We start from the raw sequence: 23,451 nt of genomic DNA, 5'->3' as shown, positions 1-23,451 counted from the left end.
GGCAATTCATCTTATTTGCTGTGCGCAAAATGGCTGTTGCTTTTACCACAACAATGACTGCACTTCAAAAAGTAATTCATTATACGTGAAGCACTTTGATGTTTGCGATGTGCTCAAGTTCATTAACTGCTGGCAGAAACATGGCTATAACTAGAACAGTCAGATTTGCATTCAACTTAATCAATATTGCACCAACTGGATGCTATGGATGTGTCTAAAATGGAGGTTACATATGAAACTGCCTGATTCAGAGTCCCTTTTAACTAGATAATAAAATTGATGAATCCCATATTTAAATTTTAAACCCCCACAAAACCCAACAATTTAAATTTAACTCCTTTTTCCTCTTCTTCCTCCTCCTCCTCTTTCTCTTCTTTCCCCCCCCCCCCCCCCCCCCCCCCAACAAAAAAAAACTGACTGTACCAGTTTGAGATGGGGCTAGATGGCAACCAGTTCAAACTCCAGAATCCACCCCAACTTTCAACCTGCACAGTGCTGCTCCTGTACTGCAGTGTGGTCCCTCTTGCATTGCAACCCTTAATGGGCTTGCACCTCATGCATGAGGTACCTCCAATAAAGGTTTAATTTGTGCTCATGCCATCATGTGTATCTATTGTGTTTTGCTGTGAGCCAGAGAGATAAGTTTTGAATAGATTTAAGACACTCTACAATGGAAGTTATGGCAATTCTTAACTTGCACCTCTTATCATTACTCTTAACAGGTTAATCTTGATTTCTTTTTGCACTGTTTTGTGGAGTGTTCATATGCATCTGTTTTGGCACCCTGATGGTGGTAAGCTATTGCCTGGCGTGTTGAAGGCCCAGTCTGATCTCAGCTGGTGCGTACAATTAGACTGGGTTCCTGCTCCTATATCTTATAAATTATAAAGTGTGCATGCACTGGCATTGGATAAGGCCAAGATTAGGTTATGATGCCTTCTGCTTATGGCCACTTGGGTAAGGTCAGAGTGAGGAGGGGAGAAAATTGCATTGGGGACAGTAGAGAATTTTGGTGACATGCAAAATAAATGGGTGTCTTTTGTCAAACATTTTTTTAACCAATGGATGCTATAACTGTCTTGACCTTTCAATAACTCCACTTTGATAGTTTTGTTAATGAATGTAGTCTCCTGTTGTACTGAAATGTACAGTCCAAAAAGGATCCAAGTTCATTCTCTGCTTTCTAAATGAGCTGATCTCAGCTAGAATGGTGATGGCGCTGTTTTTTCCCCTCCTTCGATCAGAGGCAGAGTCTGCACTCCTTGCTATAAATTGACTCCTGCTGGAAAGTTTGTGTGGCTGTTTGGTGAGGGCAGTTTTTTTTTTAGTAACGCTGTGTATAACAACTCTGCCTCCCCATGGTTGATTAACCTGGTAATGCAGGCAATGAAGAATGGCCACTTGGGTGAGGACCATTTGGTGGGTCCCCTAGCATGAGTCACTCGCTTCAGGAGGGGAAGCGGTGTAACTAAATTTATACTTGAAAGATCCTAATCTGGGTTACAGTCTGGAGTGTGTAAATACTCACTCACTGTTTGAGCTACTGAAGGCAAATTTAGCACAATTGTGTCGACTGGTATCCTAAAAGTTAAACTTTAATTCAAAAACTTATATAGCATACACAAAGTAATCTCTAAGAAAATGTTTGACCATAAAGTACATATGCTGGTGGGATGGGATAGGTTTGGAATGCAAGCTGGGGTGGTCTCACAAATAATACTTGTGCTATTTTTAATTCTATAGGCACTACTAGTTTTGAAGGACGGATGCTCTGGTGAATATGGTTACTGTATGAAGCTGAGGGAAGCTGGCTGGTGTATGTTACCTAGACATTGGTATAAGAGTACATATTTTCAAAGTTTGCAGATGACCTGTAGTGAACAGTGAGGAGGATAGTGGTAGACTTCAGGAGATCATAGACACAATGGTGAAATGGGCAGACACCTGGCAGATGACATTTAATTCGGAGAAGTGTGAAGAGCTGCATTTTGGGAGGAAAAATGAAGTCAATGTAAACAAAATGGTACAATTTTAAAGGGGGTTCAGGAACAGAGACCTGGGATTCACATACACAAATCTGCAGGGCAAGTTGATAAATCTCAAAGCATACAGGAACCATGGCTTTATAAATGGAGGCATACGAGTACAAAAGCAAGGAAGTTATGCTAAAGCTTTATCAATCACTGGTTTGGCCTCAGCTGGAGTATTGTCCACAATTCTGGGCACCACACTTTAAGCAGGGTGTCAAGGCTTTGGCGAGGTTGCAGAGGAGATTTATAGAATATACACATCAGGAAAGGATGAACAGGCTGGGTTTTTTTTTTTTCTTTGTTGGGAGGGGGGGGCGTTGGGTGGCGGGGGAAATAAGACGGGGGTGACCTAATAGAGGTCTTTAAAATTATGAAAGGTTTTGATAGAGTGGATTCAGAGAGAATGTTTCCACTTGTGGGGAAGAGCATAACTAGAGGCCATCAATATAAGATAGTCACCAAGAAATCCAATAGGGAATTCAGAAGAAACTTCTTTACCCAGAGAGTGGTGAGAATGTGGAACTCGCTACCACAGGGAGTGGTTGAGGCGAATGGTATAGATGCATTTAAGGGGAGGCTAGACAAGCATATGAAGGAGAAGGGAATAGAGGGTTACGCTGATAGATTTGGATGAGGAAAGACTGGAGGATGATCGTGTGGCGCATAAACAGTGGCATGGACTGGTTGGGCCGAATGGCCTGTTTCTGTGCCGTATACCCTATGTAGAATGGTACCAGGGAGGGTCTTCAGTTATATGGAGAGACCAGAGATGCTGGGATTGTTCTCCTTGTAGCAGAGAAGGTGCATGCTGGGAAATTCTCCTCTAAACTGCACATGCTCAAACTGCACGGATGTGATTAGTAACTCATGTCAACTGTCTAAGGCGGCAAACTAGCCTTGGCTTTTAAGGAGGCCTTGAAGTAAAGACTTTAATGAAGGTGTTACAAGACAATTCTGTTTAAAGTGGTTCTTGTGAAATGTTACGTTTTTAATCTTGCCTTAAAACCTTATTTTGGAAATGTAGAAATTTGTTACTGAGGAACAAGTGTTGTGATTTGATTGGTTCACCTTTTATTGGTAGGTTCTCCTGACTGGTCATTCAGGATTAGCTGCTTTTATAAGTTCTTAATTTCTTTGTTTTCTACCCACTTTCCTCATTTTTGATTTGTTCCTTGCTTTTATATTCTAAACCTTTTGTGATGAAGCCCAGTATCCCATGAATCCTTTTGCAGTAGTTAATTAAACTGGGTTACATTACTTTTTAGAAAAAATATAACCTACGTGATATGTAGCCCACCTGGCCCACATCCACACTGAATTTGCCAACTGCCTTGAGAATACATCTGAATTGAGCAGCTCTACCACCTTTAGTACATTCCTCATGGAGATACGGGGCACCTTTTGTATGGTCCATCATTGGTAATACAGATGAGCTGAGGCCATTGGTGCAGCCAGAAGATGAGGTTTTGATTTGAGGATTTTCATCCAGTTCCTCAACATGGCATCAAAGCTCATTTGCTTGAGTATAGTGAGCAGAAATTAACACTGCTCCCAGCCTTGTTTAGGGCAAGTACTAGGGTAGTGGTGTCATATTAAATAGGCATCTGGTGGTGTCACCACTCTGGAGACCCCCCCAAGAGCCCTGTTTGTCAGCATAGCCTAGAGCTGAAGTGACTATTTCCAGTCTGGTGGCTAAAATCTTGGCTGGTATGTTGCAGTCAGCAGGAACACAAGTCTGAGCAGGGGATAAGATCTTTGTTCACTTTTGTGTATTAATGTGATTGTGGCTGTTAAGTTTCTGGAAGAATGCTTGTTTGTTCAACATGGTGGCAGAGTTTTGGCAGAATGAGTATCATTTGAAGGTGCCAGGGCCTTGTAGAATTGGTCTGAAGCACCATTGGGGCCAGGGACTTTCCCAGATTGGAGGTTTTGTATTGACTTTGGAGAGCCCAGTGAATGTGCATCCTCTTTTGTAAGGTGGGAGGCAGTTGGCAAGGTAATGGGATATTTCCTGTGCAATGACTTGAGTTGTAAAGTGAGGTATAGGGTCAGCGAATTTGCTGTTGATCTTGGGGTTGGAGGTTAGCTTTAGCTTCTCATCTGCTTTCTTAATTGCTGTGACTTCTATACTTTTCGCAGGATGTGCACAAGGAGTACTCCCTGCTCGGAATATCTAGCCCTGAAGTGTTGGAGCAGTTTTTGAGCTGCTGACTGGACTGTTTAGTTAATCGGGCTTGCTCGTTGCTTTCTGGTGCCTTTTTATGGTGAGCCTCCAGTTCTGCTATCCTTCACTTGAGCTCGTTCAGGGTTTGTAACACTCTTGCTTCCTTACTGAGCAGGGAATACCAGCTTTTGAGAACTGCTTTAATGGTTTGCCAGCATTCTGTTGGGTTTTCCATTGTGCATCTCAGCCATTGTATATCTGACAATCGGGGGGGAACATGAACCATGGCTCATTGAGATGGGGAGGGGGGGGGTGGTAGTTTTGGTGAGGTTGAGTTGGAGGGTGACTGGTCAGAGGTGGCTATAAGCCTAGTACGATAGCAAAATACTGCGGATGTTGGAAATCCGAAATAACAACAGAGAATGCTGGAAAAACTCAGCAGGTCAGGCAACATCCGTGGACAGAAATTTGAGTTGACGTTTCGGGTCGAACCCTTCTTCAAAACTGGAAAGAAAAGATAGATCGGAGGCAGGGCTGCGATCGGACAAAATAATAAAAGAAACAAAAGAAATAAAAAAGACAATAAAAGGTATTAGAAGCTAGACCAGATGGTAATAGGCTGAGAGGTGTAAAGTGTACTAGCAGGGCAAGAGATAGCTGCCAGGTGTGAGCGAGAAAGGAAAGGGGGGGGGGAAAGGAGTGGAAAAATTACAAGAAAAAATGAAATAGGGGCCGAGGTTATGATCTGAAATTGTTGAACTCGATATTGAGTCCGGAAGGCTGCAGAGTGCCTAATCGGAAGATGAGGTGCTGTTCCTCGAGTTTTATCTATCTTTTCTTTCCAGTTTTGAAGAATGGCTCGGCCCGAAACGTCAACTTAAATTTCTGTCCACGGATGTTGCCTGACCTGCTGAGTTTTTCCAGCATTTTCTGTTGTTCTTTTGGCTATAAGCCTAATTTGGCAGATGTTCAGTTAGGCTAGATGTTCAATAAAAAGTTCTGTGCCTATGAAGGAGGAAGCTTTTATTTTTTTTTAAATCAATAGGGGATGGTTATGTGAAGAGAGGATTGCTGTTTTTAAGGTGGTTTCTCATATTAATGGAGTAGTAATTAAGACGACAAACTTGGAATACATGCACTCTAACCATTACACTAAAAGATCTCACGGCACTATTTTGAAGTAGTGCAGGGGAGTTTTCCCCAGTGTCCTGGCCAATATTTATCCCTCAATCAACATCACTAAAAAATCTGGTCATTATCACATTGCTGTTTGTGGGAGCTTGCTGTGTGCAAATTGGCTGCTGTGTTTCCCACATTACAACAGTGACTCCCCTTCAAAAGTACATAATTGGCTGTAAAGCGCTTTGAGACGTCTGCTGGTCATGAAAGGCACTATATAAATGCAAGTCTTTAATTTTTCTAATTTTAATTTGATGGATGTTTTATAGTCCACTAGTAATGCATTACAATTGCTGTGCTTTAGATCTTGGTCAATTTCATGGAAAGTTGCCTTAATTTTTTTTAAGCTGCCCATTCAAAAATTGAAGAATTTATGACTAGTAGGAACGAGGCCGAGGGCTGGGGTATGTGTTGAATGGAGGGACTAAATATTACCAAAATTGGCACAGGAACAATTATCTAAAAGAAAGCTGCCAGACTTGGACTAACTTGGGATTGAAATGAAGAGATGGACTTTGCAAAGATCAAGGTGAACTGTCTAGACCTAGCTGGGATGCACAGCGAGAGGTAAAAGGGGTGGTTAATTATGGTTACAAATGTTCCACTTGAGCAAAACCAGAATGGCATTTAAGAAAAAAGCAGTGTTCTGAAGGGCGCAGTATATAAATGTACTCCTGGCTGTGGGACTGAACTATAGAAAGGAAGGGTCTGGGTTTGAGCCTGTGACTGCACGGAGTTAGCTGATTTCTAATCTGTTTTGATCCCTGCAGGAAAAAAGTGCTTGTGTATGAAATGCTGTCAGGTGAAGACTGAATTGGGCTCTGGTGTGATGTATTCCCCCTCTACCTCCCCAAAAAAATGGTTGAATCATCTGAACTAAATTGTTATGTGGCTCTGCAAATTGCACCTCTGCATCAGTCAGATGTATGGCAGCTATTGGACCTGGGAGGAACAAGAGGGGCCAATCCAGAGTTGGAAATATTCTGACACTATTGGCAATGATTCATTCCTAAAGCATTTCTGACAACTTGGACCAGTGTCAATTTGGAACATTTAGATCAAAGTCTTATGGCAACTGCAGACTAGATTTGTGATTTTTTTTTTTTTTTTTTTTTTTTGGGTCATGAAACCTATTGCGCACACACACAGGCCCTTAAAGATTGGGTTTTCTACAAATAAAAGTTAGACAGGTTTGCAATACTGGGTTATTCTATTAGTAATATCCAATTAGTAAATTAGAGATAAAACATTAATTTAATTCATGAATTCCAAAGAATACATTTTCACAATCTCATTGGGAGCCTGTTTGTTACATTGTTAGTGTAGACTTTGGCAACTGGAAACCATTTAAAAAGCTGCTATATATTAATCCTGGCTTGGCTTCTTGAGCAAGATAGGTCCAATGCCAGGCACATCCCTCCACAATTTATTCTTTTTATGTGGGTATTTGAGTAGGTTTCCATTCCTTTTTTTATTTAGATTTTATCTCCTTTTTGTTGCTCTTGACGCCTGAAGACCGGAGGATGGGTTACAAGGAAAAGTGGAAATCCAGTAGACTGGGAGATCTATAAAAAAGCAACAGATACAAAAAATGTAATGAGGTACAAATATGGGAATATCTAAGCTAACAGCAAAAGTTTTTATAAATATACTAAGAGAAACAGTGGTAAAGGAGAATGTGGCTCAATGAAAGATAGATGTGGGCAAGACTATAATGGATAATGAGAAAATGGCAGACTTGAATGAATACTTGTACCCGTTTTCACAGTAGAGGAAGATGATGAAATACCAGCTGTACAAGGGAACCTGAAAAGTCAAGGTGAGGAACTTGGTATATTTATAAGTGGAGAAAAGAATGGGACTTAAGACAGGCAAATATCCAGGACCTGATGATCTCCACCATAGGGTAATAGAGATTACAGATGCATTAGTCATTTTCCAACGTGCTCTAGCTTCAAGAACTGGGCCTATGAATTGGAAATTTGCAGGTGTCACTTAAGGAGGGAGAGAGAAACCAGGCAACTACAGACCTAACATCAGAGACATAATGGCTGTGCACTTGGACAAGTTGATCAAAGTGAGTTGGCATGAATTTGTAAGGGGTAGGTTGTGTCTGCCTAATCTAGTTGTCTATGTGGACTTCCAGAAGTCATTTGATATGATTCCGCACAAGAGGTTAGCAAAATTGAGAGCACATGGAATTAGTGGTAACCTTTATGATATGGATTGTTAATTGGGAGGTAGGGACAATCGGGATAATGGGTTCATTCTCTGGTGGAATTTGACGAGTGGTGTTCTCTGGCAATCTACTGGCGCCATCACTTTTTACCATGTATGTTAATGACTTGGATGACCAAATAGAGAATTGTATATCCATTTGCAGATGACACCATGTTAGGGGGCACAGTAAGCTGTGTGGATGGGAGGAGGAAATTACAAAGGGACATAAACAGACTAAGTGGGCAAAACTGGCAAATGTAGTTTGATGTGGGAAAGTGAGGTCTGAGACAAATTTGAAGATTTTCTTAATGGTGAGAGATTAGGAGCTGTGAAAGAGCAAAGGGATTAAGGTGTCCATGTACACAAATTGCTTTATAAAAAAAAAGCTAGTGCACAGGTACAAAGAAATCAATGGGGCTAATGGAATGTTGGCCTTTTTCTCACAGGGATTGGAATTCAAAAGTGGGGAAGTGATACTTTAGTTGTACAGAGCCTTGGTCAGACCCCGTCTGGAGTACTACGTATAGTTTTGGGCAGGATACCAGGGCTTAAATGGTTAAATTACAGGTTTCATAAACTTGGCTTGTATTCTAGAAAGTTGTGGGATGATGCCATTGAGGTGTTGATTAAGGGATTCAACAGGAAAGATGCAGAGAACCTCTGGTGAGAGATCCAGAACAAGGAGGCTAATCTTAAAATTAGGGCTAGACCATTTAGGAGTTAAATTGGGAAGCACTTTCTCAAGCATAGTGGAAATCTGGAATTCTCTCAAAGCTGGATCAATTTAAATTTTCAAGACTTGGATTGATAGATGGATTTTTTGTTGGGTATCAAGGGACATGGAACAAAGGCGAGTAAATGGAGATGTGGTACAGATCAGCCATGATTAACTAAATGGAGCAGGCTCGAGGGGCTGAATGGCCGCCTCATGTTTCTATGCTCCCAGGCCACTGCTCCCTCTTTAATTGGTCACCAGGAGGTGCCAATGACTGCCTGGGCATCTCTCACCTAACTTTTTCCAGAACTTGACAGTAGGAAATACTCCCACCTCCACTGAATCCTCCTCCTTTACCAAGCTCAGGTTTGAAATCGAGTGGAGTGAGACTTGAGTCTGCTGCATCAGTTCCCTCCTTTACAGAACTGAGTGTTACTATTGGGAGGAAAAGATTTGTTTTAATTCAAATGCTTTGAAAGGTTTTGATAAAACCACAAAATGAAGATGCAACATGTCATTGCTTTGCACAAAGACCGACCATAATTTTCATTTAAAATAGTATGGGGAAAGTGAAAATATCAAATCTTATCAGCATAAAAGTAGTTTCCTATTCATCTAGTTTTCACTGGATTTAGTAATGGTAGAATGTGAATATGAAGAATTGTCACGTCCGTGCTGGATTAATTGATATCAACTTGGGTTGAGGTTAAGCTACTACCAATGCCCTCAATGTCTGAACCAGGGTTTTGACTTCTGATTACTATCTAGAGACTTCTGCTGGAAAAGACGTATGTATGGACATCTGATGAGGACAGTATCGAGCTGAACTGTGATGTCCCCAGACACTTGTTAATCGTGCACATAAAGATTGGCTACTTGGGTGAGATAGTGGAGGGGAGTTGCACCCTAACAGCCCATTCAGGTGGTGGGGGGAGGGGAGAAGAGAAAGGAGATGTTTTAATTTCTGTACACTGGATTGTAAAAATAAAGTCTAAAATTGCATTCAAAAGGATTTTGAGTACACATGTGTCTTCCCTCATTTTTGATTTACTATGCCAAGTTCCCTTTGCAGCTGAGGGCCTCTCCCAATAGCACTCAAACAGCAGCTAGGCAGGATGTCCCCTGGATAAATCTGAATTTCTCTGAATATTCCTAGCCCATGGGGAGGCATTAGTCGCCGCACATCACTGCCACAAGAATGCAGCTGAAAATGGGAATCTCGTATATCCTCACACCACTTCATGTTCATTGCGTTATCACATTGGACACCTACCCTAAAACTTTGTTTAAGCGCCACAGTTTTGACTTCTGTGTGGCCTACAGCAGTGGTACGATACTTTACAAGGTTAAGTGTAAGAAAATTTACCAGGGTACAACAGCTGGCACCAGCAGATTTGAACACTCCTTCGAGGGCATAGGCTGGTCATGCATCAAGATAAATAACCCCTTCAGCTATTCTCCTGCATTCTGAACAGCTGAACTCATGCACTGTTGCTTATAGACATTTAAAACAAGACTCCCTGTAATTTGTTCTTCTCATCTCACTAATTGCACACTCTTCTCTAATGCTCTTAATCTTCAATTTTTGTATTTTACTTGTCAGATGTTAGTCTAATTTTGTTGTTTCCCTTTTTTGTCCAATGTTGCAGAATTCTAATGGGGGGGCTGGAATTTTCCAGGTTACCACTTTTTGCTTTTGAAACAAATCTGACACATTACACTTACTGTCTTTTTTCCCCCTCTGTCCTTTGACTAGTATTGAAGGTTATAAATATTTCAAGTACTCTTGCAACACTATGTTCTAGTCCTACAACCTTCATGACACTTGTGGTCCAAATTTTAGTGAAATTTGGACCAGCATTTAATTTGAATGTTGCTGAAGGCCACGATAGTTCGACGCATTTGCACTGGAGTGACGACGGGTGGTCGTGTGTTTTGGGAAATCAAGGATACTACCCATTTTATTTCCCATCCATTAAAATGAATGGATGGATGGAAAATGATGGGCAGCGCACGTGATTTTTTAATCCTGCAACTGCCAGGCGAGGTTCAGTGCTGCCACCACGCATTTGGAAAATCAGCCTGTTCGAGTCAGAAGCTAAATGGCTAAAATTTAATTCATGGAACAATATCCAGACTACAACACAATGGGTGCTTGAACAGGAACAGCAGACAATCTTTCTTGCGCATATTTTATAGAACTAACCTGATTTCAATCATGCACTTAATAAAAAGCAAGCCTTGCCACTGAAACGATCAGCGAGCTTGGACATGAACCTGCAGCTATTTTTTAATAGATAAATCTCCATCGTGTTGCGCATGGGCTGTCACGCAGTGTCGGGTGTGGCGGAGACGGATTATTTTTTTTGAAGATGAATTCAGTATATAAATAAATCTTTGTCCACAAGTCTTGCTAGTTAGATTTGTGTTTTACAGCTGGGGTCTCTGCTGTTAAATTGAGTTGTAGCAGTAATAGTATTTTAAAATCTCACTGACCTCAATAATAGGTAGGGCAAGTGCTTTGGTGCGGCACAGCATCCTGTGATAGGTTCTGTGAATTTCCACACTTGTTTGCAATGTGATTAGCTGGAATAGTACAATGTGGCATTAAAAGACCCAGACGGATTGACAATGTTCTGAGCAGTTTTGAGCTATTTTTAAAAAAATAAAAAATAAAAAAATCCCATGTCCTACGCGACATTTGAGAGTTTAAATCGTGCTGGAAATCTTTTAGCTGTCGAAAAAGGGGATTGTAATGGTAGCCACCCTCCCTATCTTCAGTGTGATCCATTCCATTTGAAATCAGTACGCGCAGATGGTGGATAGGCGTTTCATCTCGCCCCTCAATGGCTTAGAGCCCCGTCAATGAAGCACACCAGACCAATGAAAATGCTGAAATATTGGGCGGTTGGGTATTACGTGACCCTTGTCAATCTTGTGTGATGTTACTCATTAGAGCGACAGCAGTGCTGTACCATGCAACGCACAAAGTATTATACATTACCAGTATTGGGGAGAAAAGCTGATAAGTGCATTTTATTAAAAATCCGTGAAGTTGGATCACAACTTGAAAAAAATTCTACACTTACAGAAGATTTTACCAAGCGTAGAACAATCATTTTAAAGAAATATAATGCACCTGCAAAAAAAATAATGAATTCTAAACGTTGTAAAATAAGAATCTGGCATAAGGCTTCCTCCACATTAAAAAAGTGTGTGTGAGATGTTGAGCCCAAGTCCCTCATCCACTGTTACCCAACCCTGCTATCTTTTTAAAAAAAAATTCAGGCAAGGGTGAGGCTTTATTAAAACTCTCAAAAACTATGAATTTTAATTTCTATATTGAAGTATGATGCCCACTGAGTACATAGCTTTCTTCTCCACACCTTGCTACCATTGACTTTCAAGCCCTGAAACAGGCTTTGAAGCCAGGCCTCCATGCCCACTTGTAGATTTTACCCAGCCATGACCTTGAGCTGTGGATTGGGGTCACAGTGTTGCATCACTGGAGCAGTGTTGTCCAATAGAAATCGCTGACGAGCCATAGGTGTGGCTACAGTGACACCATTTTAGCTACTTGCACTAATTTTAGTAGAAAACCTCTTGCACTCAATACAGATATTAGGTGTATATTTACTCAACTAACATCTATCACCATTCAGTGTGAAACTTTGCAGTCTTTCACCAAAGCTTGGAATTCTGCCATGAACTTATCAGACACAGCACAGCTTAGTGAAGCTCCTAGGTTTTTGTTCAGCAGTTACGCGTAGCGCTTTGACTTCATCAGCGTGCTGGCTGAGAATGTTGACTCGCACAAGACGTGCCAGACCGCCCCTGCTCTCGGCCCAGATACGGTTGCAGTGATGTGCCCTGTTGGGGCTGGACTTGCTTTTCTCGGCTGACCTGGAGCAGTTCTTCTGATCAGTCGAGCTGACCACAATAACAGCTCCCCTTTCCATACAATACTACTGGTGTTTCCATAAGAACATAAGAAATAGGAGCAGGAGTAGACCAATCGGCCCCTCGAGCCCGCTCCACCATTCAATAAGATCATGGCTGATCTGATCCTAACCTCAAATCTTCTATCACTCTGCATCCCACCCGAACCCATGTGATGTCCCGGGAGAGGCGAAAAAACAGATAAAGACCCAATGGCCAATTTGGGAGAAAAAAATCTGGGAAATTCCTCTCCGACCCATCTAGGCGATCGAAATTCTTCCAGGAGATCACTCTGTCCCTATATTTTCTACAGTACTTACCTTCTGTAAAGGCGATCTCCACCCCAGCCAGGAACAGGAATAAAACCATCTCCTGAAATCTAACAGAATTAGAACACAGTAGGAGCAGAACAAGGCTACACGGCCCCTGGGCCCGCTCCACTACCCACAGGGCCATGACCATTCCGAACCCAGACTCATGTCCAATTTCCTGCCCGCTCCCCGTAACCCTTTATTCCCTTTACTTCTAGGAAACTATCTATTTCTGTTTTAAATTTATTTAATGATGTAGCTTCTACAGCTTTCTGGGGCAGCAAATTCCACAAACCTACCACCCTCTGAGTGAAGAAGTTTCTCCTCATCTCAGTTTTGAATGAGCAGCCCCTTATTTTAAGATTATGCCCCCTAGTTCTAGTTTCACCCATCATTGGGAACATCCTCACCGCATCCACCCGATCAAGCCCCTTCACAATCTTATATGTTTCAATAAGATCGCCTCTCATTCTTCTGAACTCCAATGAGTAGAGTCCCAATCTACTCAACCTCTCCTCATATGACCACCCCCTCATCCCCGGGATTAACCGAGTGAACCTTCTTTGTACTGACTCGAGAGCAAGTATGTCTTTTCTTAAGTATGGACACCAAAACTGTACGCAGTATTCCAGGTGCGGTCTCACCAATACCTTGTACAGCTGCAGCAATACCTCCCTGTTTTTATATTCCATCCCCCTAGCAATAAAAGCCAACATTCCATTGGCCTTCTTAATCACTTGCTCCACCTGCATACTAACTTTTTGAGTTTCGTGCACCAGGACCCCCAGATCCCTTTGTACTACAGTACTTTCCAGTTTCTTGCCATTAAGATAATAACTTGCTCTATGATTTTTCCTGCCAAAGTGCATAACCTCACACTTTCCAGTATTGTATTCCATCTGCCAAATCTCTGCCCACTTACTTAGCCTGTCTATGTCCCTTTGCAGGTTTTTTATGTCCTCCTCACTACTTTCCGTCCCATCTTTGTATCATCTGCAAACTTTGATATGTTACACTCGGTCCCCTCCTCCAAATCGTTAATATAGATTGTAAAGAGTTGGGGACCCAGCACTGACCCCTGCGGAACACCACTAGTTACTGGTTGCCAATCTGAGAACGAACCATTTATCCCAACTCTCTGCTTTCTGTTAGAGAGCCAATCCTCCACCCACGCCAGAATATTACCCCCAATCCCGTGATTTTTTATCTTGAGCAATAATCTTTTGTGTGGCACCTTGTCAAATGCCTTTTGGAAGTCTAAATACACTACGTCCACTGGTTCCCCTTTATCCACCCTGTATGTTACTTCCTCAAAAAACTCAAGCAAATTTGTCAAACATGACTTCCCCTTCATGAAACCATGCTGAGTTTGTCCTATTAAATTATGTTTATCCAAATGTCCCGTTACTGTCTCCTTAATAATGGACTCTAACATTTTACCAACCACAGATGTTAGGCTAACAGGTCTATAGTTTCCAGCCTTCTGCCTACTACCCTTTTTAAATAAGGGTGTTACATTAGCAGTTTTCCAATCTGCCGGGACCTTTACTGAGTCCAGTGAGTTTTGGAAAATTATTACCAATGCATCCACAATCCCTACCGCTACTTCCCTCAAGACCCTAGGATGCAAGCCATCAGGTCCAGGGGATTTATCCGCCTTGAGTCCCATTATTTTACCAAGTACCACTTCCTTAGTGATTTTAATCGTATTTAGTTCCTCCCCCCCTAGAGCCCCCTGTTTGTCCAGTGTTGGGATATTCTTAGTGTCCTCTACTGTAAAGACTGATACAAAATAATTGTTCAGTGTTTTTGCCATCTCCATGTTTCCCACCATTAATTTCCCGGTCTCATCCTCTAAGGGACCAACATTCACTTTAGCCACCCTTTTTCTTTTTATGTAACTATAGAAACTTTTACTGTCTGTTTTTATATTTTTTGCTAATTTACTTTCATAATCTATCTTCCCTTTCTTAATCAATCTTTTAGTTATTTTTTGCTGTCTTTTAAAGACTTCCCAATCTTCCATCCTCCCACTAGATTTGGCTACCTTATATGCCCTTGTTTTTAGTCGGATACTATCCTTAATTACTTTACTTAGCCACGGATGGCTATCTTTTCTTTTACACCCTTTTTTCCTCAGTGGAATATATTTTTTTTGGAAGTTGTAAAATAACTCCTTAAATGTACACCACTGGTCATGTACCGTCTTACCCTTTAATCTATTTTCCCAGTCCACTCTAATTAATTCCGCTCTCATACCTTCATAGTCTCCTTTATTCAAGCTCAGCACGCTTGTTTGAGATCCAACCTTCTCACCCTCTAATTGAATATGGAACTCAACCATGTTATGGTCACTCATTCCAAGGGGATCCTTTACTAGGACATTTTTAATTAATCCTGTCTCATTACACAGGACCAAATCTAAGGTTGCTTGCCCCCTGGTCGGTTCAGTTACATACTGCTCAAGAAACCCATCCCTAATACACTCAATGAACTCTTCCTCAAGGCTGCTCTGCCCAATTTGATTTGTCCAGTTAATATGATAATTAAAATCCCCCATAATTATAGCTGTTCCCTTATGACAAGCCTCAACTATTTCCTGATTAATACTCCGTCCAACAGAGTTGCAACTGTTCGGAGGCCTATAGACTACACCCACTAGTGTTTTTTTCCCCTTATTATTCCTTATCTCCACCCAAACTGTTTCACTATCCTGCTCCTTTGACCCAATATCATTTCTCTGTATTATAGTGATTCCTTCCTTTATTAACATAGCCACCCCACCTCCTCTCCCTTCCTGCCTGTCCTTCCTGATTGTTAAATAACCTGGTATGTTTAATTCCCAGTCATGGTCACCCTGCAGCCATGTTTCTGTAATGGCCACAAGATCATACCCATAATTATTTGTGCCGTTAACTCATTCATTTTGTTACGAATGCTACGTGCATTCAGATAAAGAACTTTCAAATATGTTTTGTAACACTTAGTTCCTGTTTTTTCCCTTTTTAGTACTTTACTTTTTACTCCATACCTTCTGTCCCTTCCTGACACATTCTGTTTTTTAATTCCCCCACTGCTACCTAAGTCTATGACCTTCTCTGTTGTCATTTCTATTATTTGCTCTCTAGAAACCTCCCCCCCACTAATTAGTTCAAAGCCCTCTCTACAGCCCTAGTTATATGATTCACCAGGACTCTAGTCCCAGCACTGGCCAAGTGGAGTCCGTTCCAACAGAACAGCTCCCTCCTGTCCCAGTACTGGTGCCAGTGTCCCAAGAAGCAAAACCCATTTCTCCCACACCAGTCTTTGAGCCACGCATTTAACTCTTTAATTTTATTTATCCTAGCCAAATTCGCTCGTGGCTCAGGTAATAACCCAGAGATTATTACCCTTGAGGTTCTGTTTTTTAATTTGACCCCTAGCTGCTCATACTCCTTTAACAGAACCGTCTTCCTTGTCCTATCTACGTCGTTTGTACCAACATGGACCACGACAACTGGATCCTCCCCCTCCCACTCCAAGTTTCTTTCCAGCCCAGAAGAGATGTCCTTAACCCTGGCACCAGGCAGGCAACACAGCCTTCGGGACTCCCGCTCTTGACTGCAGAGAACCCTATCTATCCCCCTAATGATACTATCCCCTACCACTACAACATTTCTTTTTACTCCCTCCACTTGAATGGCCCCCTGTACCATGGTGCTGTGGCCCAGCATTTTCACCCATTTTACACACCATTATAGCAGATGACCAATAAGCAGTAAGCAAGGAAGTAAAGCACACACAACAATCAAAAAACACACACACTCTGTGTTTCATCTTACCATTTTACCAACAAATGCACAAAAAGGTTAAAGTTCACATGCATAGGCTGTGCGAATACGAGTATTCATATCACGGGCCCAATGACAGTGTCTATTACTCATTTTTTATTTCTAATCAAAAATGCAATTAACCATATCTGGATTCCCAATTAGCCACATGGGGCTCGTAGCTAATGTATTGGACAACAATGGACAGCAAGAACCTCACATTGGGGATCTCCACCTTTGTGTGTTGCTACTTCCAGCATTGTTCAATACAAACAATAAAATAAAACGTTATTATTTCACAGCCTCACATATAAAAGTTTCAATTTTTTTGTGAATTATTGAAATGTTTATGAGTTTGCTATGTTATCTTTTAGGTACCTATAATTGGCTGACTGAGGAAACCACATCGTGCTAAAATAATTTTTTTTTAATTGCTTTGAGTAATGCGATTGTGTTGTGGCGTTGCTGGTTACAGATTGGTAGCTTTGAACACAATTTGCTTGGTCACAGGCGAGTCACTGTTCCTCGTTGATAGCGGTAGCTTTTCCTGTCTGGATAGTTGAACAAATCAGCATCGTTCACTGAACAAATAGTGGTTATTTAAGCAATCAGGACGGTGCTGTATATGCATTTAAAATGTAACTGATGATTGGTGATGCAGAACTGTGGGTGTACACACAGTAGATGCAAGACTGAAGTATCCAGATACTAGTGCATCTCCCATCGTGGAAGGCCTCGAGCGTACTAGTGGACACTGCATGGTCCCTCTCCAGGGCCACCCAGGTGCGGATAACACAGTGGCAGAGAGGCATGCAGCCAGAGCGACCCTCCCCGCAGATCCCACGCATCCTGGACCTGTGGATGGCTGTTTTGGCCAGACCCAGGAGCAGACCCACAAGAAGGTCCTCTCACTTGCTTCCCCCCCCCACCACGTACCAGGTGGTCGTAGATCAGGGGTGTGGGACTGAAATGGAGCCAAAAGTTGAGGAGCAGCCCCTTGAAATAGCAAAATCTGGGCTGCAAACTCTCGCACTCCATGTATATGTCGAATACAGTTTCTTTCATGTCACAGAAATGACACACGGCCTGGGTATCAGTGAATCGGCTCAAATAGTAGGTTGGACGCCACTGCTCCATGCAAAACTCTGGTCCAGAGAAGGATCTCCGAATACAAAGCTTTCTAGTGTGAACAGAAAAATGGTGCACCAAGGTGTGTCTGGACAGAAGACGAGAACAAGGAAGTGGGGAGTGCGCAGGAGCAACCTGTATAGGAAATCTCGCCATGCTGAATGGAATGGCACGCAGGGAATTTCTGAGAGGTGGCTCAAGTTGAGGCGGAAACCTCCGATGGAGGTTTTGGGGCCTCGTGCCAAAGAAAAATCCCGTCTGAAAGGGGGCAAGATCGGATGGAATCGTTTCACGTGCTTGAGCCTCCACAACCAGGGTAGAGTGCAACTTTCAGCGCCTGGATGGCTTTAGCCGCAGGCTGGGCATAGTGCCGGGATATCTGCGCTCCAGACCGTCCCTGATTTTGGTTACCTTCACAGCCGGGGCCCTCCGCTCCGTCAGCCATGTGTTGCCAAAGCCGACTAACACAGAGGCATGGATTGAGGAGTAGCGGTTCCGACAGGATGGCCGACACCTCTGATGGGGGAGAGCTGCTGCTGAGGCATCTATGTTCTAAATCAGGTCCTGATGGAATATATTTGTCCTTGCAGGAGCAGCCTGTCTTCTATGTATGAAAAGGAGCTGCCTGTCATAGTTCAGGCCATGCACCTGGCAGAAGAAAAATGTCACCAGCGTCCACCATTTGGGAGGATCCTCTACCTATAAGTATCTCTGCAGGGTCTGAAGGCGGAAAGTCGTAACCTGGGTGCGGATGCGCACCAGCACCTGACCTAAGCGGGAGGCATAGATTCGCAGCAGAGACCCAGTGCTTCCTTTTGTCACAGAAGAAGTCAATGAGCTTCCTTTGGATCATCGCGACAAATTCAGGGGGAGGGATCAAAGTAGCCATAACATAGCGGCCAGCAGTTGGTTTATGACCAGCGCTCGACCTCTGTAGGAATGCACTCTGAGTAACCCTGTCACGACTTCCATCCACAGCTCCCTCTTGCGGAAGAGGCATAGGAATGGCTCCACGCAGATTGCATGTAATTGACCAGACATAGGGCATCCCTGACACACTCCTCTCCCAATGTCCAGAGGGCGGTCAAAGAGCCTTTGACATTAATTAGACACACTGTGGGAGCGCACAGAAGTCGTATCCGGGCGACAAAATGCATCCCGGACCCGAAAGCATGTAGTCCCTGTATGCCCCTGGATGTCAAGGGGCATACAGGATAGGATAAAGAAAAAAAGGGAAGCTTATGACAGATACCGAGGGCTCAATACTGCAGAAACCCTAGAGGAGTATAGAAAGTGCAGGGATGAAATTAAAAAGGAAATTAGGAAAGCAAAGAGAGGGCATGAAAAAATATTGGCAAGTAAAATCAAGGAAAACCCAAAGATGTTTTATAAATACATTAAGAGCAAGAGGATAACTAAAGTAAGAGTAGGGCCTATTAGGGACCATAAAGGTAACCTGTGTGTGGAGGCGGAAGACATGGGTATGGTTCTTACTGACTACTTTGTGTATGTTTTCACAAAAGAGAGGGACGATGCTGACATTGCAATCAGTGAGGAGGAGTGTGAAATATTAGATGAAATGAACATAGTGAAAGAGGAAATATTAAGGGGTTTAGCATCTTTGAAAGTGGATAAATCCCCGGGCCTGGATGAAATGTATCCCAGACTGTTAAGAGAAGTAAGAGAGGAAATAGCAGAGGCTTTGGCCATCATTTTCCAATCCTCTCTGGCTACAGGTGTGGTGCTAGAGGACTGGAGGACTGCTAACGTGGTACCGTTGTTTAAAAAGGGAGAAAGGGATAGACCGAGAAATTACAGGCCAGTCAGCCTAACCTCGGTGGTGGGAAAATTATTGGAAAAAATTCTGAGGGACAGGATAAATCTTCATTTAGAAAGACACGGATTAATCAGGGACAGTCAGCATGGATCTGTTAAGGGAAGGTCGTGTCTGACTAACTTGATTGAATTTTTTGAGGAGGTAACAAGGAGGGTCGATGAGGGTAGTGCATTTGATGTAGTCTATATGGATTTTAGCAAGGCTTTTGATAAGGTCTCGCATGGCAGACTGGTCACGAATGTAAAAGCCCATGGGATCCAAGGCAAAGTGGCAAGTTGGATTCAAAATTGGCTCAGAGGCAGGAAACAAAGGGTAATGGTCGAAGGGTGTTTTTGTGACTGGAAGGCTGTTTCCAGTGGGGTTCCGCAGGGCTCAGCACTGGGTCCTTTGCTTTTTGTGGTATATATCAATGATTTGGACTTGAATGTAGGAAGTATGATTAAGAAGTTTGCAGATGATACAAAAATTGGCTGTGTGGTTGATAGTGAAGAAGAAAGCTGCAGACTGCAGGAAGATACCAATGGACTGGTCAGGTGGGCAGAACAGTGGCAAATGGAATTCAATCTAGAGAAGTGTGAGGTAATGCATTTGGGGAGGGCTAACAAGGCAAGGGAATACACATTAAATGGTAGGACACTGAGAAGTGCAGAAGATCAGAGGGACCTTGGCGTGCTTGTCCACAGATCCCTGAAGGTAGCAGAATAGGTAGATAAGGTGGTTAAGAAGGCATACAGGCTACTTGTCTTTATTAGCCGAGGCATAGAATATAAGAGCAGGGAGGTTATGCTTGAACTGTATAAAACACTAGTTAGGCCACAGCTAGAATACTGCGTGCAGTTCTGGTCACCACATTACAGGAAGGATGTGATTGCACTAGAGCGGAGATTTACGAGGATGTTGCCTGGGCTTGGGAATTTTAGCTATGAGGAAAGATTGGATAGGCTGGGGTTGTTTTCTTTGGAACAGAAGAGGCTGAGGGGAGACCTAATTGATGTGTATAAAATTATGAGGGGCCTAGATAGAGTGGATAGGAAGGACCTATTTCCCTTAGCAGAAGGGTCAATAACCAGGGTGCATAGATTTAAAGTAATTGGTCGGAGGTTTAGAGGGGATTTGAGGAGAAATTGTTTCACCCAGAGGGTGGTGGGGGTCTGGAACCTACTGCCTTAAAAGGCTGGCAGAGGCAGAGACCCTCATCACATTTAAAAAGTACTTGGATATGCACTTGAAGTGCCGTAACCTACAGGGCTACGGACCAAGTGCTGGAAAGTGGGATTAGGGTGGATAGCTCTTTGTCGGCCGGCACGGATAAGATGGGCCAAATGGCCTCCTTCTGTGCTGTAAATTTCCATGATTCTATGAAATATTCATGCCTGGCGGCAGGTTTCCTGGCTGCACTCTTAACCAAGTATGCTCTGCGCTATGGGAGATTAGAAAAGGTGGGTGGGAAGGGGAAGGAACCAGGATATTTCCTCTGCTTTATTCTGGAATTAGGATTATCCTGTGAAAATAGAGTCATAATTTGTTCACATTTTCTTTGATCGCACCCTGGTCCCTCATTTGACTTTGTCACTGAAAGTTCGGACAACTGTCTGGCTGTCTTGTTTCTTCCGATAATCTCCTATAAACAGCCTTCAGGATAGCTGTCCAAGTTAACTTTGACTCCCTTTCCCCCCCCCCGCTGTGAGAAATTGTTTTATGTTTACCGGGCAAATTCATCTGAGATTAGGAAATAGTCTTGCAGAGAATCCCTGCATGTGGATATGTGTCCTAATGTGTTCCCACATTACAACAGTGACTCCACTTCAAAAGTACTTCATTGGCTGTAAAGCGCTTTGAGATGTCCGGTGGTCGTGAAAGGCGCATAGAAATGCAAGTCTTTCTTTCTGCTCTGTTGTACAGTGCAGCGGAACATCTAGATATACTGGGCCGCCTTTCCAGTCACTTCCTTAGATGTTGACTTTTTATTGTAAAATATTATTTGCTTGCAGAGAAACCCCAGCAAAACTTCCCCTTGTGTGAATATTTTAGAAGGGTTGTGTGTGTGCCCCCACTTAGTTGATGTCTCGCATAAGCTCCACTTGTATGGATGTCTACAGCTATTCTGGTATAATTTGCACCATTTGCCAGATGGGTTCCCTTGGAAACATAGAATATAGGAGCAGGAGTAGGCCATTCGGCCCCTCGAGCCTGCTCCGCCATTCAATGAGATCATGGCTGGTCATCCAAATTCAGTACCCTGTCCCTGCTTTCTCCCCATATCCCTTGATCCCCTTATCCTTAAGAAATATATCTAACTCCTTCTTGAATATATTTAATGAATTGGCCGCAATTGCCTTGTGTGGTAGAGAATTCCACAGGTTCACCACTCTCTGGGTGAAGAAATTCCTCCTCATCTCTGTCTTAAATGGCTTACCCCTTATCTTTAGACTGTGACCCCTGGTTCTGGACTCCCCCGCCATCGGGAACATCCTTCCTGCATCTAGTCTGTCTAGTCCTGTTAGAATTTTATAAGTTTCAATGAGATCCCCTCTCATTCTTCTAAACTCCAGCGAGTATAAGCCCAATCGACCCAATCTCTCTTCATACGTCATTCCTGCCATCCCAGGTATCAGTCTGGTGAATCTTCGCTGCACTCCCTCCATGGCAAGAACATCCTTCCTCAGATAAGGCGACCAAAACTGCACACAATACTCCAGGTGTGGTCTCACCAAGGCCCTGTATAACTGCAGCAAGACATCCTTGTTCTTGTACTCAAACCCTCTCGCTACAAAGGCCAACATACCATTTGCCTTCTTAGCCGCCTGCTGCACCTGCATGCTTACCTTCAGCGACTGGTGCACAAGGACACCCAGGTCTCGTTGCACTTCCCCTTCTCCCAATCTATTGCCATTCAGATAATAATCTGCCTTCCTGTTTTTGCTACCAAAGTGGATAACCTCGCATTTATCCACGTTATATTGCATCTGCTAAGCTTTTGCCCAATCACCCAACCTGTCCAAATCATCCTGTAGTTTCTCGGCATCCTCCTCACAGCACACGCCCATCCAGCTTTGTGTCGTCTGCAAATTTGGAGATATTACATCTAGTTCCCTTGTCTAGATCATTAATATATATTGTTAATAGCTGGAACCCAAGGACCGATCCCTGCAGTACCCCACTAGTCACTGCCTGCCACTCGGAAAAAGGGTATTATCATGGATGGAGAAGAGTTGGGTGGGAGCAGGATGGGGAAAGTGGCCACTTTGTTTTTTATAATCCTACTTTGATTTGATCAGTCCCTAACCACCTGTTTTATGGTGCTCTCATTTGATCAGTTCCTGTTAACCAACTGACTGGTCTGCATAACACGTGGTACTGTCAATCAGCAGGGCTTGAAGATCTCCACAGTTGTGCAGTCTTAAAGACACAAACAAATCCATAAATTTGTACATGACAGAAGCAACTTTATGATAAAAATAAAAAAGATTTACATTTACATAATATCTGATCACACCTCATACAATCATTGAAATACAACGACCATTAATAATTATTATGGAGGTGACCACAGCAGCCATTTTGAGCACAGCAAGGTGCCACAACCAGCAAAGAGATGCTAAACAGATCAGCAATCAATGTTGGTGGCGCTGGGTGAGAGAAAACTCCCAGATCTTCAAATAATACGACAGAATCTTCAACATCGCTCCCCCCCCCCAATCTAAAAGACGACCCCTCTGGCAACCCAGCGCTCCCTCAGTGCTGCACTGAAGTGTCAGCTTAGATTATGGCTGAAGTGGGGCTAAAATGGACGCCGTCGCTCGGTTAAGTCGGGCGGAATGGCTGGCAGACGATCATTTAAAAATGAATTTGGAAAGAGTGGGGGGAGGAGGGGGGTGGTAAATGAATTTACTTTGCTGGAAACATTTTCCCTGACTCGTTAACTTCGGAGGTAATAGCGGGATTTACCTGATTGACGCTTCGGCAGGAGGGGTGGGCGGGACCTTCCGCTCGGGCGCCTTGGCTTGAGCGGCGTGCGTGGAGCCGACCAATCAGGTGGACGATCTGGGGGGGGGGGGTTATTCGGCACGTCGGACGTCTGATTAACGTCGTAACCATAGCGAGCAGCGCTCGACGTGC

General features: G+C 43.1%; 1 long non-coding RNA gene across 2 annotated transcripts; it reads right to left on the bottom strand.

The window, feature by feature from the left end:
- Positions 1-6,460: 6,460 nt before the first annotated feature.
- LOC147097092 (uncharacterized) lies at positions 6,461-23,441 on the bottom strand. 2 transcript variants are annotated; one of them, XR_015074483.1, is made up of 5 exons: positions 23,281-23,441; positions 22,622-22,731; positions 11,398-11,447; positions 8,602-8,743; positions 6,461-6,938 (listed from the first exon to the last, which is right to left on the bottom strand). It is a non-coding gene; the product is annotated as an uncharacterized LOC147097092 (long non-coding RNA). The 2 variants fall into 2 exon arrangements; XR_015074482.1 differs by lacking the exon at positions 11,398-11,447 and having other exon boundaries at positions 23,281-23,389.
- Between the last annotated feature and the right edge of the window lie 10 nt (positions 23,442-23,451).

This window comes from Somniosus microcephalus, chromosome 33 (assembly GCF_052327205.1).
Source record: "Somniosus microcephalus isolate GS21.2 chromosome 33, FLI_Smic_1.0, whole genome shotgun sequence".
In the NCBI taxonomy this organism is placed as follows: Eukaryota; Metazoa; Chordata; class Chondrichthyes; order Squaliformes; family Somniosidae; genus Somniosus; species Somniosus microcephalus.
This window is presented reverse-complemented; position numbering and strand designations above follow the sequence as displayed.